Source organism: Tuber melanosporum, assembly GCF_000151645.1.
Source record: "Tuber melanosporum whole genome shotgun sequence assembly, scaffold_212, strain Mel28".
NCBI classification, from domain to species: domain Eukaryota; kingdom Fungi; phylum Ascomycota; class Pezizomycetes; order Pezizales; family Tuberaceae; genus Tuber; species Tuber melanosporum.
The window spans coordinates 98,664-112,831 of NW_003298878.1; positions in this window are offsets into that span (position 1 = coordinate 98,664).

The window sequence follows — 14,168 nt, forward strand, 5'->3', positions numbered from 1 at the left end:
TTGAGTAAGCTTTACTCGCTGGCGGTAAACAATTGGGAATGTAGGCAATCGGCGCCTTTGCATTCGCACATTCAATATAATTTATTTATCCTTGTATCGCCGACCCGGCATCAACAAGCAAAACACAACACTAAACTAAAAATAAATAAAACACAACCATGAACAAATTCATCTCGCAGCCCTCCAACCAAACATAAATCCAAAAATCACTACCAGCATGCTCACGGGCGCTCATCCCGACTAGCGGGATCCCGGATTAATGCATCTTCATGCCTCGCACCCCTCCTCCCAATATCGCCCTCGAACACATCCTAATTATCACTCGCCCATGCCCAAAACAAATCAAACAATTTATCCCAGCATCTACTCCGTCCCCTCACATGACCTATCATCGCTCTCCTGGTCGTAAACTCAGTGGCACAGCTAGGGCAACATACACCAAAAACAGCAATCCTCATGGCCCAAAAAATGACCAAGCTGTTCCTCGTGGCGTAATCAAGTTCGTGCCACATGCCAACCATCTGTTCCCAGTAAGCCCCAGCCCAGTCATCAGCACATTCTGTGTGATCCGCGATGTGCCTCTGGAACACCCTTTTAGAAGTGAATATCCGGCCACAACACGCACACATGTCCGGCCTTCCGAATAATGCAAACACGTATTGGGCCATATTACCCCCATGCCTGATCGGGTGGTCGTCAGACGTGTCATCCGTTACTACTGTTAGGGTGCCCCCACGCTTCACATACAGGGTGTGGTCAAAGGGGCTACCGGCAACTATCCTTTCGCCATGTATAATGGAAAGATGTGACGGAATACCAAGCCCGAGGTAGTCATGCCATGTCCACCAAGTCTTCCAGGCTGCAATCTGTCGATCATCATATAGCTTATCCGGCCATAGAGTATTATAACGAGAACACTCGGTCCAATGTCGACAGGCATCCCTCCCCATACAGTCATCATGACCAACTATGCCGGTACCCGATCGAATCCGTAGCAACACAAACGCGTCCATCCGGATCAGCCCACATAAGTGTCAGGGTGGCTGCGGCTTCTGCTCATAATAGCTGTGTCCTTCATCCTTGTGCCACCGCAACCATTCTCGCTTCCTTTTGTCCTTTGCGATCATGGAGTGCCCTATGCCAAAGCACAAGCCTTACCAGTGTCGAGGTTGTGGCCTAAATGATACAGCTGCCTTCGCCATCTCATCCACCAGCTCATTTCCATGTATGTTGACATGCCCGGGAACCCATCTGGTATTGACTTGCTCGAGGCAGTTGATAAGTGGGCACAACGCCTCCCACATACCCGCAGAGTCCCCTGCAGGTGACATATCACGAACGAGGGATATAGCGGTCGTACAGTCAGTAAACAGGTCAATTGTACCACTATAATACAGTGACACCTTGCACATGTCACACACAATAGCTAGCAGTTCGCACTCAAAGATAGACCAACCAACAGGTACAGCGCGTCCACGAGCCTCTTCGTACATGCCACCTTCGCAGACTACCCAAGCCATTCCACACCCGAGTGAAGTCTTAGACCCATCGGTATATATGATGAGCATTTCTTTCGTTGACATGCCCTCAAGTAAGTGGTGGTGTCGGCCAGCAGTGCCCTCCTTGACCACAATAGGAAAGGTGATACATGGACGCAGTAACCTCTTATCTGACAGCATACAATATGGAACTATATCCGGGTCAGCCCAGTGATCACGGACTAAGCCAAACTATGGATGGTCAGTACAGTACTTGTAATTGATCATGCGGCTATAGCATCGACGCTGTAGATACCGTCGCTGTAGGACAACTGGTGGTGTACAAAATTCAGCTATCAAAGTATTGTTGGCAACCTTAATCGAACAGCGGAAAAGACTCCTTAAACAGTCATTAACATGCACCTGGATTCGCTACACATACAACCAGAGGTCGGTTACAAATTCAAGGCAATAATAAACCGTCAGCAGATATGCAGACTGGAAAAGCAGAAACGTCTCCCATGCACCCAAATCCCCCAACCGAATCAAACCTCCCGAGCGCCGAAATCCTCCTCGTAACACCCAGCCCTCTATCCAAGCAGTATCCACTGTGGGCAGAGATATTCCCAAAGTGGTTGAACCGATAGCCAAGGATCCGCAAGTCCTGCGATGGCTCTATCTCATTTCCATCCAACTTGTAATGTGTTTGCAAGTTGCTAATTACGTTATCGGTAATAGACACAATAGTTGGGAGGTGGCCTGCTCTTCTAGAGAGGAGGCGCGAGCTGAGAACTAAAGGAGGCTTCGAGGGTGTACTGAGGAACAAAGAAGTAACCGTACAACCAAGTATATTGAAATACTGTCTGTCGAAGTCTGCCTTTTCTATGTAGAAACAGGCGGTCTTTAAATACACAATTCTGTTCATGTCTAGCATGAACGAAACTAATCAAAGTTATCTATTGATACTCTTTGGTAAAACTCCTTAAGTATCAAAGCGATACTTAAAACAAAACATAAAACAAAACTAAGTATCAAAGGATACTTAAAACAAACCAAGTATCAAAGCGATACTTAAAACAAAACATAAAACAAAACTAAGTATCAAACGATACTTAAAACAAAGTATGTATCAAAGTAATACTTAAAGCAAAACATAAAACAAAGCTAATAACAATGTACCCGTACCAGTTACATTCTCCAAAATAAACCAACTGTTTAAACAAACAAAAACCTAATAATCATCAAAAGCAGAGTCCGAGAAACTCAAGGCATCAGTTTCTGCTATCAGCTCTTCATCATAAGTGTCACATCAGGGACAAGAAGAAATCCTAAGAAAACATTTAGACTCAAAGAAATGCAGATTACAGTAATCACAAATACCCCATTCATGCTGTACATCAACCCAGGTGTTATCGCCATTAGGACAGTAGTCTATCCCGAGGATTTCGAAGTTGTCTTCAAGTGGGATAATATCGCGCTTCAACAACTGTAACATGTTCGCAAGGTGCTAATTACGTTATTGGTAATAGATACAATAGTTGGCAGGTGGCCTGCTCTTCCGGAGAGGAGGCGAGAGCTGAGAACCAAAGGAGGCTTCGAGGGTGTACTGAGGAACAAAGAAGTAACCGTTCAACCAAGTATATTGAAATACTGTCTGTCGAAGTCTGCCTTTTCTATGTAGAAACAGGCGGTCTTTAAATACACAATTCTGTTCATGTCTAGCATGAACGAAACTAATCAAAGTTATCTATTGATACTCTTTGGTAAAACTCCTTAAGTATCAAAGCGATACTTAAAACAAAACATAAAACAAAACCAAGTATCAGACGATACTTAAACAAACCAAGTATGAAAGCGATACTTAAAACAAAACATAAAACAAAACCAAGTATCAAACGATACTTAAACAAACCAAGTATCAAAGCGATACTTAAAACAAAACATAAAACAAAACCAATAACTGAGTACCCGTACCGGTTACATTCTCCAAAACAAAACAACTGTTTAAACAAACAAAACCTAATAATCATCAAAAGACGAGTCTGAGAAACTAAGAGCTTCAGTTTCCGCCAAAGGTTCTTCATCATAAGTATCACACCAGGGACAAGAGGAAACTCTAAGGAAACACTTAGACTCAAAGAAATGCAGATCACAGTAGGCACGAATACCAGATTCATGCTGTACGTCAACCCAAGCGTGATCACAATCAGGACAGTAATCTATCCAAAGCATTTCGTAGTAGTCTTCAAGTTGGATAACATCACGGTTCAACAACAGTCCAACAATCTGTTATCGCAGTCTCACATTGACTTCCACATAGTTTGACATCGTTATGGTATTCGGATGGTGATTGGTGACTAGATAAGGTTGTCCAGAGCCTGCTCCATAGCTTGGTTTTCCTCATCGCTGCTTTCGAATTCCGACTCAAAGTATGGTGCCCAAAATCCATCTCTAGCTTCGAGGTCTGCATGCCATCGCTCAGTTTCTGGCATTGTAGGTGTCCAGCACGTGGTGATATAATTGATCATTGGGGGGAGGGATTCGTTTGGCATGTTGTTTTTCCACCATTCGTTTACTATTTCTATGGCGTGCTCTTGTCCTTCTAGTGGTTCCCAGCTATTTTCGCTCATCGGATATCCTTTCCATTTGACTAGAAACTGATCATTCCCATGACAAAGTCGGTGGTCTCGGATTTCTTCAACTTCCCATTCATCTTTCTTTGTAAGAATAATAGGTGCGGGTCCAGAGTGGGTTCTTCCAGAGAACTTGGAGTCGTCATTTGGGTGGAATCGTTTGACAGTAGAGGAGTGGAAAACTGCAGTATTGCGACGGTACATGCGTCCATCCATCTGCACTGTGTAGTTCTCTGTAGGTTCGTCAAAGGATAAGACTTTGAAAGGTCCTGGCCATCGGAGTTGCAGTTTCTTACTGCGTTAGACATTGGTTATGAACATGTTTCCATGTACTATGAGCATATCACCTGGTAGAATAGGGACATGTTTGCGTCGTCGCTTCTGCGAAGTAGTAGTGCTTCTGAATCGGGAAGCTTTAACAGCTTGGAAGGCATCATTCCGAATTGCTTGATGGCGGTTTAGATGATCATCGGAGGCAGGGACTGAGGAGTTCTTAAATAGTGTTATAGGTAGGACAGGATATTGGCGGCCAAAGATTGCCTTGTATGGTGATATTCCCAAGGTATCTGAAAATCCGGCATTGATATATGCAGCAAGCTCAACAATGGCTGGTTTCCAGTTGGTTTGTCGTTCATTGATCCTATTCCTAATTCCGGTCTTGACTTCACGGATTCTTCGTTCTGCTTGGCCATTAGTCTCATGGTATCCAGGGGCAGCCATAATGTTGTTGATTCCAAGGGAGGTCAAGGTTTGTTTCCAGAATCTGGCGGTGAACCGGGGATCAGCATCACTGATAATAGATAAGGGGTACCCATGGGGGGTAAATAGGTGTCTTTGGAGGTTATTCCAGGTGTCTTTAGAGGAATCGGTAACCTTCATTGGTATGAGCCATGAATATCCAGAAAGTCGATCCACTGCTACCAATATTGTGTCATATCTGGCAGACTTGTTGAATGGTCCTGCGAGGTCGATGGCATAGGAATCGAGTATTTCACATGGTAGTTGGAGAGTCTGTGCTTTCCCTTCACGTAGTTGTGTTCGCTACTTGTTTGCCAGACAGAGTTCGCATTGTTTGATGAAATCGCGGAGGTCCTTTACCATTTCAGGCCAGTAAACATATTCTGAGGCACATTGGAGGTTGCGATCCGCACTATGGTGTCCTTTGTTGTGGATTTCGGTGATAGCATATTCCCTACTAGTCATTTCATTGAACATATGGCCTTTTGGAATGTATAGGCAATGTTCACTATAACGGGTGCTGGTATAGACCATTCCGTTTGATAGGTTGTAAGGGGCGAGGTCTCCATGCCTGGAGCTATCCATGGTTTTGAAGTAAATCGGGTCATGGCGATATCCTGCTATCATTTGGCTTCGGAAAGAGGAGGTTAATTCTTTTGTGGTTGATCTAACATCTCATTCATCCTCGATTAGAGATCCTCTTGTTGGTTCGATAGGGGCTTCCTCTTCCTCAAAGGTTTCATAGAGTTGACGACGATGCTAGGGAATAGTAGGAGGTATAACCGAGACAATGGTTGCATTGTTGTATACTCGTAAGGGTCCACCATATAGTGGTCGTGAATCGATTATGGGAGGAGAGGATGGTGGGGCTGACTGTGGGGGGTGTAAATAGGATATTGCATCCACATAGGCTACTGCTTGTTCGAGTTCTGCAAGACCTTGGTATCATGTGGGAGCAGGATTAAGGATATGAGGAGATTGGGTTGATCCATTTTCATCGATCATCTCTTCTGCTCTTTCTGCGGTGTCGATGCTGGTGTCTTTGGAATCGTCAGCAGGCATATAGTACGGTCGCTGGTATCTGTTACCGAACTTAATCTCAGTCTGGTGAAATGGGCAGGTGTCGTGATAACAGTTAGACCAGTGGAGCCTGCTTTGTTCAAGTTCGTGAGGAGGTGTGCTGCAGAGCGTGCAATTGTCTTTCTATTCTTCGTCAATGTCCATTCCATGTTCCGTTCCAGCAGCGCTGTACATGGTGTAAGAGAAAGGATTGGATTGAGCAGCAGAGCTGGCTGTAGCCATCGATGGTTCTTGTTCATAGGAGGTGTCGTCAGGGCTGTCTTCGCTGTGTCTTGTGTGGTCATGAACCAGAGGAGGATCTGCAAGGTCTTGATTCTCATATAGGCGGGAGAGAGCATCCGCTAAATAGTTTGTTCTTCCAGGGGTATAGATGATCTTTGCATCGTATTTGCTGATTTCACCTATCCATCGTGTTCTTCTTCTTTCCGGTATTCTTTCTGTATTAAGATTAGTGAGGTGTTGGTGGTCGGTAACAATAGTGAAGGTATTGCCCATCAGGATGTGGTTGAAAGCAGCGAGAGTATCAATCACAGCAAGGGCTTCCTTGTCTGTTGTTCGATAGTTCATCTGTGAGTTAGTGAACTTCCTACTTTGTAATGCTGCCGGTCTTGCCGTTTCATGGGAGGCCCCTTGCCCAACCCATGCTCCCACTCCAATATCCGATGCATCAGTAATTAGCCATATCGGTTCTCTTTTACTATAATAGATATGTTGAATAACGTTGGCGTTTTTAATCAACTCCTTGATATTGGTAAAGGCTTGGTCATGAGTGTAGGTCCAGACAAATTCTGCATTGCTGGTAAGGTGTGTGAGCGGCACTGTCACAGTGGCGTGGTGTGGTAGAAATTGGGAAATATAGTACACTAGTGCTAGGAATTGCATGAGTTCCTTTTCATTCTGGGGTGTCGTCCATTCCGTCAAACAGGATATTTTTCCAGGGGCTGCCTGTATTCCTTCATCATCTATAACATGTCCTAGGATATCGAGTTTATCGGCAAATAGGATTGATTTCTTTCTCCTAGCGTAGAATTTAGCTTCCCTAAGTTTGGTACAAACCAAACCTATATGGTAGGCGTGTTCTATTTTGGTGTTCGAGAAGATGAGAATATCATCAATGTAGACCCAAACAAAATGGTGGAGGTATTCGCTCAGGAGGCTTTCCATAATTTGCATAAAGGTGGTGCGCGCATTCATATCACCTTGTAACATAACTCGGCAAATGAAGCTTCCGAAGGGTGTTTTGACGCTGTTGTAGCACTCGCTATCAGCATCTAACCTTGTTTGGCAGTAAGCATCGCTTCGGTCAATCTTACTTCGGAGTCTAGCCCGTCCAACAGCATTTAGGATCTGGATTTGGTTTGGGATAGCGGAGCTATTGATAACCGTGTTTTCGTTCCGTAGCTTGAGGTCAACCAAGGGGCGGATTCTTTTGCCATCTGCTTTGGATTGAACAAACATAGGAGTGGCACCTGGGGCTTCTGCCCATTAGATGACCCTTCTTCTTTGTTGTTTGTTAATCCAATCACAAAGTGGGCTTTTGTATGCGTCAGGAATAGAGCAGGTGGGTTGGTTCTTGAGATTAGAGGGGTCTCGGAGGCGGATGTGGTGATTCACCTCTCTCATAGGCGGTAGTTCTTCGGGTATTTGATCGGGGAAAACATCAGAATATTCATCCAATAGTTGTTGTGCAGTTGCTTCACAGACTGCGGCTCGGTACTCTCCACTTGTTGGCTTGCATGAGACTCTGACTTTCTGATCCGGCAAATCGATGGTTGATTCCCCACACCTGATCATAGCTTTGTGGCGGTTGAGGAATGGCATACCTATTAGGGCATAGTATTTGGCTAAATTTCCAACCAGCATTTGCTGGGGGGGTAGGACTGCAGAACCAAGTCGTATAGTCTCACTACAGGTTTTATGGCTTGTGGATCGTGATCCGTTTACTGCCATATTGACTGGCATGGGTTGGTTAAGGTCTCGAGTTGGGAGTCCATGGACAGAGACAAAGGCATTACTGATCATATCTCTTCTGATTGCGCCAGTGTCGAATTGAACTCGTGCCTTTTTAGTATTGATCAGGATAGCACCTTCCAGAGCTATGTGTGCTTTGAAAGTAGCCGAAGGTCAAACATTGTTGCATTCCACATCGATATACCCGATATGGATCTCCTCATAATCGCTGGGTTGGGTATCATCACTATCACTTTCAACATTGTTGGCTGATGCTTCTTGCTTAATTGCCTTTCCTTTCCCTTTCTTCGTAGGGCAGTTCCTTGCCATATGTCCTGTTTTTCCACATTCAAAACATTCTCCTTTCTGCGGCCTTGATTCTTTGGAGGATTTTGTTTTCTTCTTGAAAACTCGTGGGGTATCGTTTTCAGAGTTTCAGTGGGCTTTGTGTCATGGCTGGTTGTTCCTGCTAGAGGATGTCTGTGTTTTGTAGGATTTGGTCTCATGGAGAATGGCGTCCTTTTGGTCTGCTCTTGCAATTATTACTGCAATATCATCGCCGTCTTCCACGAGTGGTTCTCCTTCTCGCCGGAGGGTAGGGTGTATAGTGTCGTAGAATCGTCGCTTGAGGATGTATTTGGAGATACCTCTTCTCTCCATTCGGTCCTTATACATCATCAGGTACATAGCCACATCGGTGCTTCAATTGACATGCATTCCGTTAACTTGCTGGAGCTGGTCGAATTTGTTGCATAGGAGGTCGTTGGTTATAGACGATTGAAATCATCCTTTCGGATAATTGAAGACTGTAGTTCCTCTTAATCTTATGTTTCCACCGAAATTCTTATAGCATTGGTAGTATGCATCGGTTGCCTTTCATTCGCAGAATGATCGAATGATAAGTCCGGTTGTATGGTCTTCTACATCTTTTCCTTGTAAGAGTAGGAAGTGTGAGAGTTCTGTCGCCCATCGGTCAAAAGCTTCAGGTTTGAGGTCTTTTCCTTCTCCTATGAACTTTGCTGGGAGGTGAAGTTTAAATTTAGGGGGTTGAAACGCTGCAGGTACCTCCTCTTCTTCAGGCCTAGCCCGAGATTTTAATCCTCCAGAATGCCCTCCTCCTGTGCAAGCCATATCTGATTCGCGACTAGTTTCAGGGTCGATTGGAGGTTCAAAGGAAGGCTTCTTTACTGGAGTAGAAGGGAATTCTCCTGGAGGTTGTTTATCTTCCGTGTTTGCAGGATCACCTGGCTCTTTAGCAGAGTGACTGGGTTGTTTCTTTCTTGTAAGGTCTTGCCGTGATATTTGTTTCCCACTCCTGGTTGTCAAAGACTCTATCTTGGATTTAAGATGAAGCCGAATATACCGTGATTCTGCCACTGCTCTCCGCTAGCATTCTGAGGTGGATATCGATAGGTTGATCAGGCCTAAATCCGGGGACAGGTTCTTAACCACTTGCTGAGTTTAAAAAAATGTAATGTGTTCGCAAGGTGCTAATCACGTTATCGGTAATAGATATGATAGTTGGCAGGTGGCCTGCTCTTCCGGAGAGGAGGCCATAGCTGAGAACTAAATCAGGCTTCCAGGGTGTAATGAGGAACAAAGAAGTAACTGTTCAACCAAGTATATTGAAATACTGTCTGTCGAAGTCTTCCTTTTCTATCGTAGAAACAGGTGGTCTTTAAATACACAATTCTGTTCATGTCTAGCATGAACGAAACTAATCAAAGGTATCAATTGATACTCTTTGGTAAAACTCCTTAAGTATCAAAGCGAGACTTAAAACAAAACATAAAACAAAACCCAGTATCAAACGATACTTAAACAAACCAAGTATCAAAGCGATACTTAAAACAAAACATAAAACCAAAGCATGTATCAAATGATACTTAAACAAACCAAGTATCAAAGCGATACTTAAAACAAAACATAAAACAAAACCAATAACAGAGTACCCGTACCGGTTACAACAACTGTCCAATAATCTGTTGTTGCAGCCTCATATTGAGTTCCACATAGTTTGACATCGTTATGGTATTCAGATCGAGGATAGTGATAAGATAAGGTTGTCGAGAGCCTGCTCCATAGCTTGATTTTCCTCATCAATGCTTTCAAATTCCGACTCAAAATATGGTGCCCAAAACAGATATCTAGCTTCAAGTTCCATCTGCCATGGCTCAGTCTCAGGTATCGTTGGTATCCTGTATATTGTGATGTAATTTATCGTTGACGGAAAGGCTTCGTTTATCATGTTATCTTTCCACCATTCATTCACCATATCCAAAGTGTGCTCTAGTCCTTCTAGTGGTTCCCAGCTATTTCACTCATTGGGTATCCTTTCCATTTAACTAGGAACTGATCATTTCTATACCAAGGACGGTGGGCTCGCATTTCTTCAACTTCCCATTTCTCTTTTTTATCAACAATAATAGGTGTGGGTCATGAGTGGATTGTTCCAGGGAAGTTAGAGTCATCATTTGGGTGGAATCACTTTACAGCAGTGGAGTGGAAGACTGCAAGATTGGGGCAGTACATGCATCCATCCATCTGCACAGTGTAATTCTCTGCATGCTCGTCAAACCATAAGACCTTGAAGTGTCCTTACCCTGATGATTGTAATGTGTTCACTAGGTGCTAATCAGGTTATCGGTAATAGATACGATAGTTGGCAGGTGGCCTGCTCTTCCCCCGAGGAGGCGAGAGCTGAAAGCTAAAGGAGGCTTTGAGGGTGTACTGAGGAACAAAGAAGTAACTGTTCAACCAAGTATATTGAAATACTGTCTGTCGAAGTCTGCCTTTTCGATTATATGCACAGGCGGTCTTTAAATACAAAATCTGTTCATGTCTACCATAAAAGAAACTAATCAAAGGTATCTATCGATACACTCTGGTAAAACTAATTAAGTATCAAAGCGATACTTAAAACAAAACATAAAATAAAACCAAGTATCAAATGATACTTAAAACAAACCAAGTATCAAAGTAATACTTAAAATAAAACATAAAGCAAAACCAAGTATCAAACGATACTTAAAACAAACCAAGTATCAAATCAATACTTAAAGCAAAACATAAAACAAAACCAATAAATGAGTACCTGTACTGATTATATTCCCCTAAACAAAACAACTGTTTAAACAAACAAAACCTAATAATCATCAAAAGCTGAGTCTGTGAAACTAAGGCCTTCAGTTTCCGCTATCAGCTCTTCATCATAGGTGTCACACCAGGGACAAGAAGAAACTTTTAAGAAACATTTAAACTCAAAGAAATGTAAATCACAGTAGTAACGGATACTAGATTCATGCTGTACATCAACCCCAGTGTTGTCGCAATCAGGACAGTAGTCTATTGACAGGATTTTGAAGTAGTCTTCAGGTTGGATAACATCGTGGTTCAACAACAGTCCAATAATCTGTTGTCGCAGCCTCACATTCAGTTCCACATAGTTTGATATCGTTATAGTATTCGGATGGTGATTGGTGTTCAGATAAGGTTGCCCAGAGCCTACTCCATAGCTTGATTTTCCTCATCTCTACTTTCGAATTCCGACTCAAAGTATGATGCCCAAAACCCCTCCCTTGCCTCGAGTTCTATCTGCTATCGCTCTGTCTCAGGCATCGTTGGTGTCCAGCACATTGTGATGTAATTGATTGTTGGACGGAGTGATTTGTTTGGCATATTGTCCTTCCACCATTTGTTCACCATATCCATAGCGTGCTCTAGTCCTTCTAGTGGTTCCCAGCTGTTTTCACTCGTTGGGTATCCTTTCTATTTGACTAGGAACTGATCATTTCCATGTCAAAGATGGTGGACTCTGATTTCTTCAACTTCTCCTTCATCTTTCTTGTCGATGATGATACGTGCAGGTCAAGAATGGGTTCTTCCAGGGAACTTGGAGTCGTCATTTAGGTGGAATTGATTGAAAGCAGAGGTGTGGAAGACCGCAGTATTGCAGCGGTACATGCGTCTATCCATCTGGACAGTGTAGTTTTCTGTATGCTTGTCAAAGGATAAGTCTTTGAAAGGTCCTCACCATGGGGGTTGTAATTTCTTACTGCGTCCAACATTGGTAATGAACATGTTTCCATGTACCATGAGCATATCACCTGATGGAATAGAGACATGTTTGCATCATCACTTCTGAGCAGTAGTGGTGCTTCGGAATTGGGCAGCTTTAATAGCTTTGAAGGAATCATTCCGCATTGCTTGATGGCGGTTTAGGTGGTCATCAGGGGCAGGGACTGCGGAGTTCTTAAATAGAGTTGTAGGTAGGAGAGGGTATTGACGGCCAAAGATTGCCTTGTATGGGGACATTCCCAAGGTGTCTGAAAATCCGGTATTGATATATACGGCCAGCTCAACAAGGGCTGGTTCCCAGTTGGTTTGTTGTTCATTGATCATCTTCCTAATTCCGGCCTTGACTACGCAGATATTTCGTTCTGCTTGGCCATTAGTCTCATTATGTCCAATGGCAGCCATTATGTGGTTGATTCCGAGAGAGGTCAAGGTTTAGTTCCAGAATCTGGAGGTGAAACGGGGATCAGCATTACTGATAATAGATAATGGGTACCCATGGGGGGTAAATACGTATTGTCGGAAGTTATTCCAGGTGTCTTTAGAGAAATCCGTAGCGTTCATTGGTATCCGCCATGTGTATTGGAAAACCGATCCACAGCTACCAAGATGGTGTCATATCAGGCAGACTTGTTGAATGGTCCTGCGAAATCGATGGTATATGATTCGAATATTTCACATGGTAGTTGGAGGCTCTGCACTTTCCCTTCTGGTAGTTGTGTTTGTTACATATTTCCCTGGCAGAGTTTACATTGTTTGACGAAATCACAGAAGTCCTTTCGCTTTTCAGGCTAGTGAATATATTCTGACATATATTGGAGGTTGCAGTCCGCACTATTATGTTCTTTGTTGTGGATTTCGTTGATGCCATATTCCCTAATAGTCATTCCATTGAACATATGGACTTTCAGGATGTATAGGCAATGTTCAGCATAACGGGTCCTGGTATAGACCATTCCAGTGGATATGTTGTAGGGTGCGAGATCTCCATGTCTGGAGCTATCCATAGCTTTGAAGTAGATCGGGTCATGGTAATACCCTGCTATCATTTGGCTTTGGAAAGACAATATTAGTTCTTCTGTAATTAATCTAACATCTCGTTCATCCTCAATGAGAGATCCTCTTGTCGGTTGGATACACACTTCCTCTTCTTCAAAGGTTGCATAGAGTTGTCAGTGATGCTCGGGAATCGTGGGAGGCATGACTGAAGTAATGGTTTCATTGTTGTATTCTCATAAGGGTCTACCATACGGTGGTCATGAGTCGGGTATGGGGGGAGAGAACGGCGGAGCTGACTGCAGACAGTGCAGGTAGGATATTGCATCCAGATAGGCTGCTGCTTGTTCGAGTTCTTCGAGATCCTGGTGTCGTTTGGGGACAGGATTAAGACTAAGGGGAGGTTGGGTTGATCCATCTTCATCGACTAACTCTTCTGTTCCTTCTGTGGTGTCAAAGCTGCTGTTTTTGGAATCGTCAGCGGACATATAATATGGTCAGTGGTATTTGTTGCCAAACTTAATTTCACTCTGGTGAAAGGGGCAAGTATCGAGGTAACAGTGGGACGAGTGGAGTCTACTTTGTTCAAGCTCATGAGGAGGTGTGCTGCGGAGGGTGCAATTGTCTTTCCATTCATCATCAATGTCATTTCTTCATTCAGTTCCGGCAGCTCTGTGCATGGTGTAGGAGAAAGGATTGGAGGGAGTGGCAGAACTGGCTGTAGCCATTGATGGTTCTTGTTCATAGGAGATGTCATCAGGGCGGTCTTCAGGTTGTCTTGTGTGGTCATGAATTAGTGGAGTGTTTGTGAGTGCTTGGTTCTCATATAGGTGGGAGAGAGCATTAGCTAACTAGTTTGTTCTTCCAGGGGTATAGATGATTTTTACATCATATTTGCTGATTTCTCATATCCATCGCGCTCTTCTCCTTCCAGGAACCCTTGCAGTTTTAAGGTTAGTGAGGGGCTAATTGTAACGTGTTTATAAGATGCTAACCACATTATCGGTAAAGGATACGGTAGTTGGCAGGTGATGTGCTCTTCCAGAGTAGAGGTGAGAGATTAGAACTAAAGGAGGCTTCGAGGGTGTACAGAGGAACAAAGAAGTAACAGTTCAACCAAGTATATTGAAATACTGTCTGTTGAAGTCTGCCTTTTCTATCATAGAAATATGCGGTCTTTAAATACACAAATCTGTTTATGTCTAGCATGAATGAAACT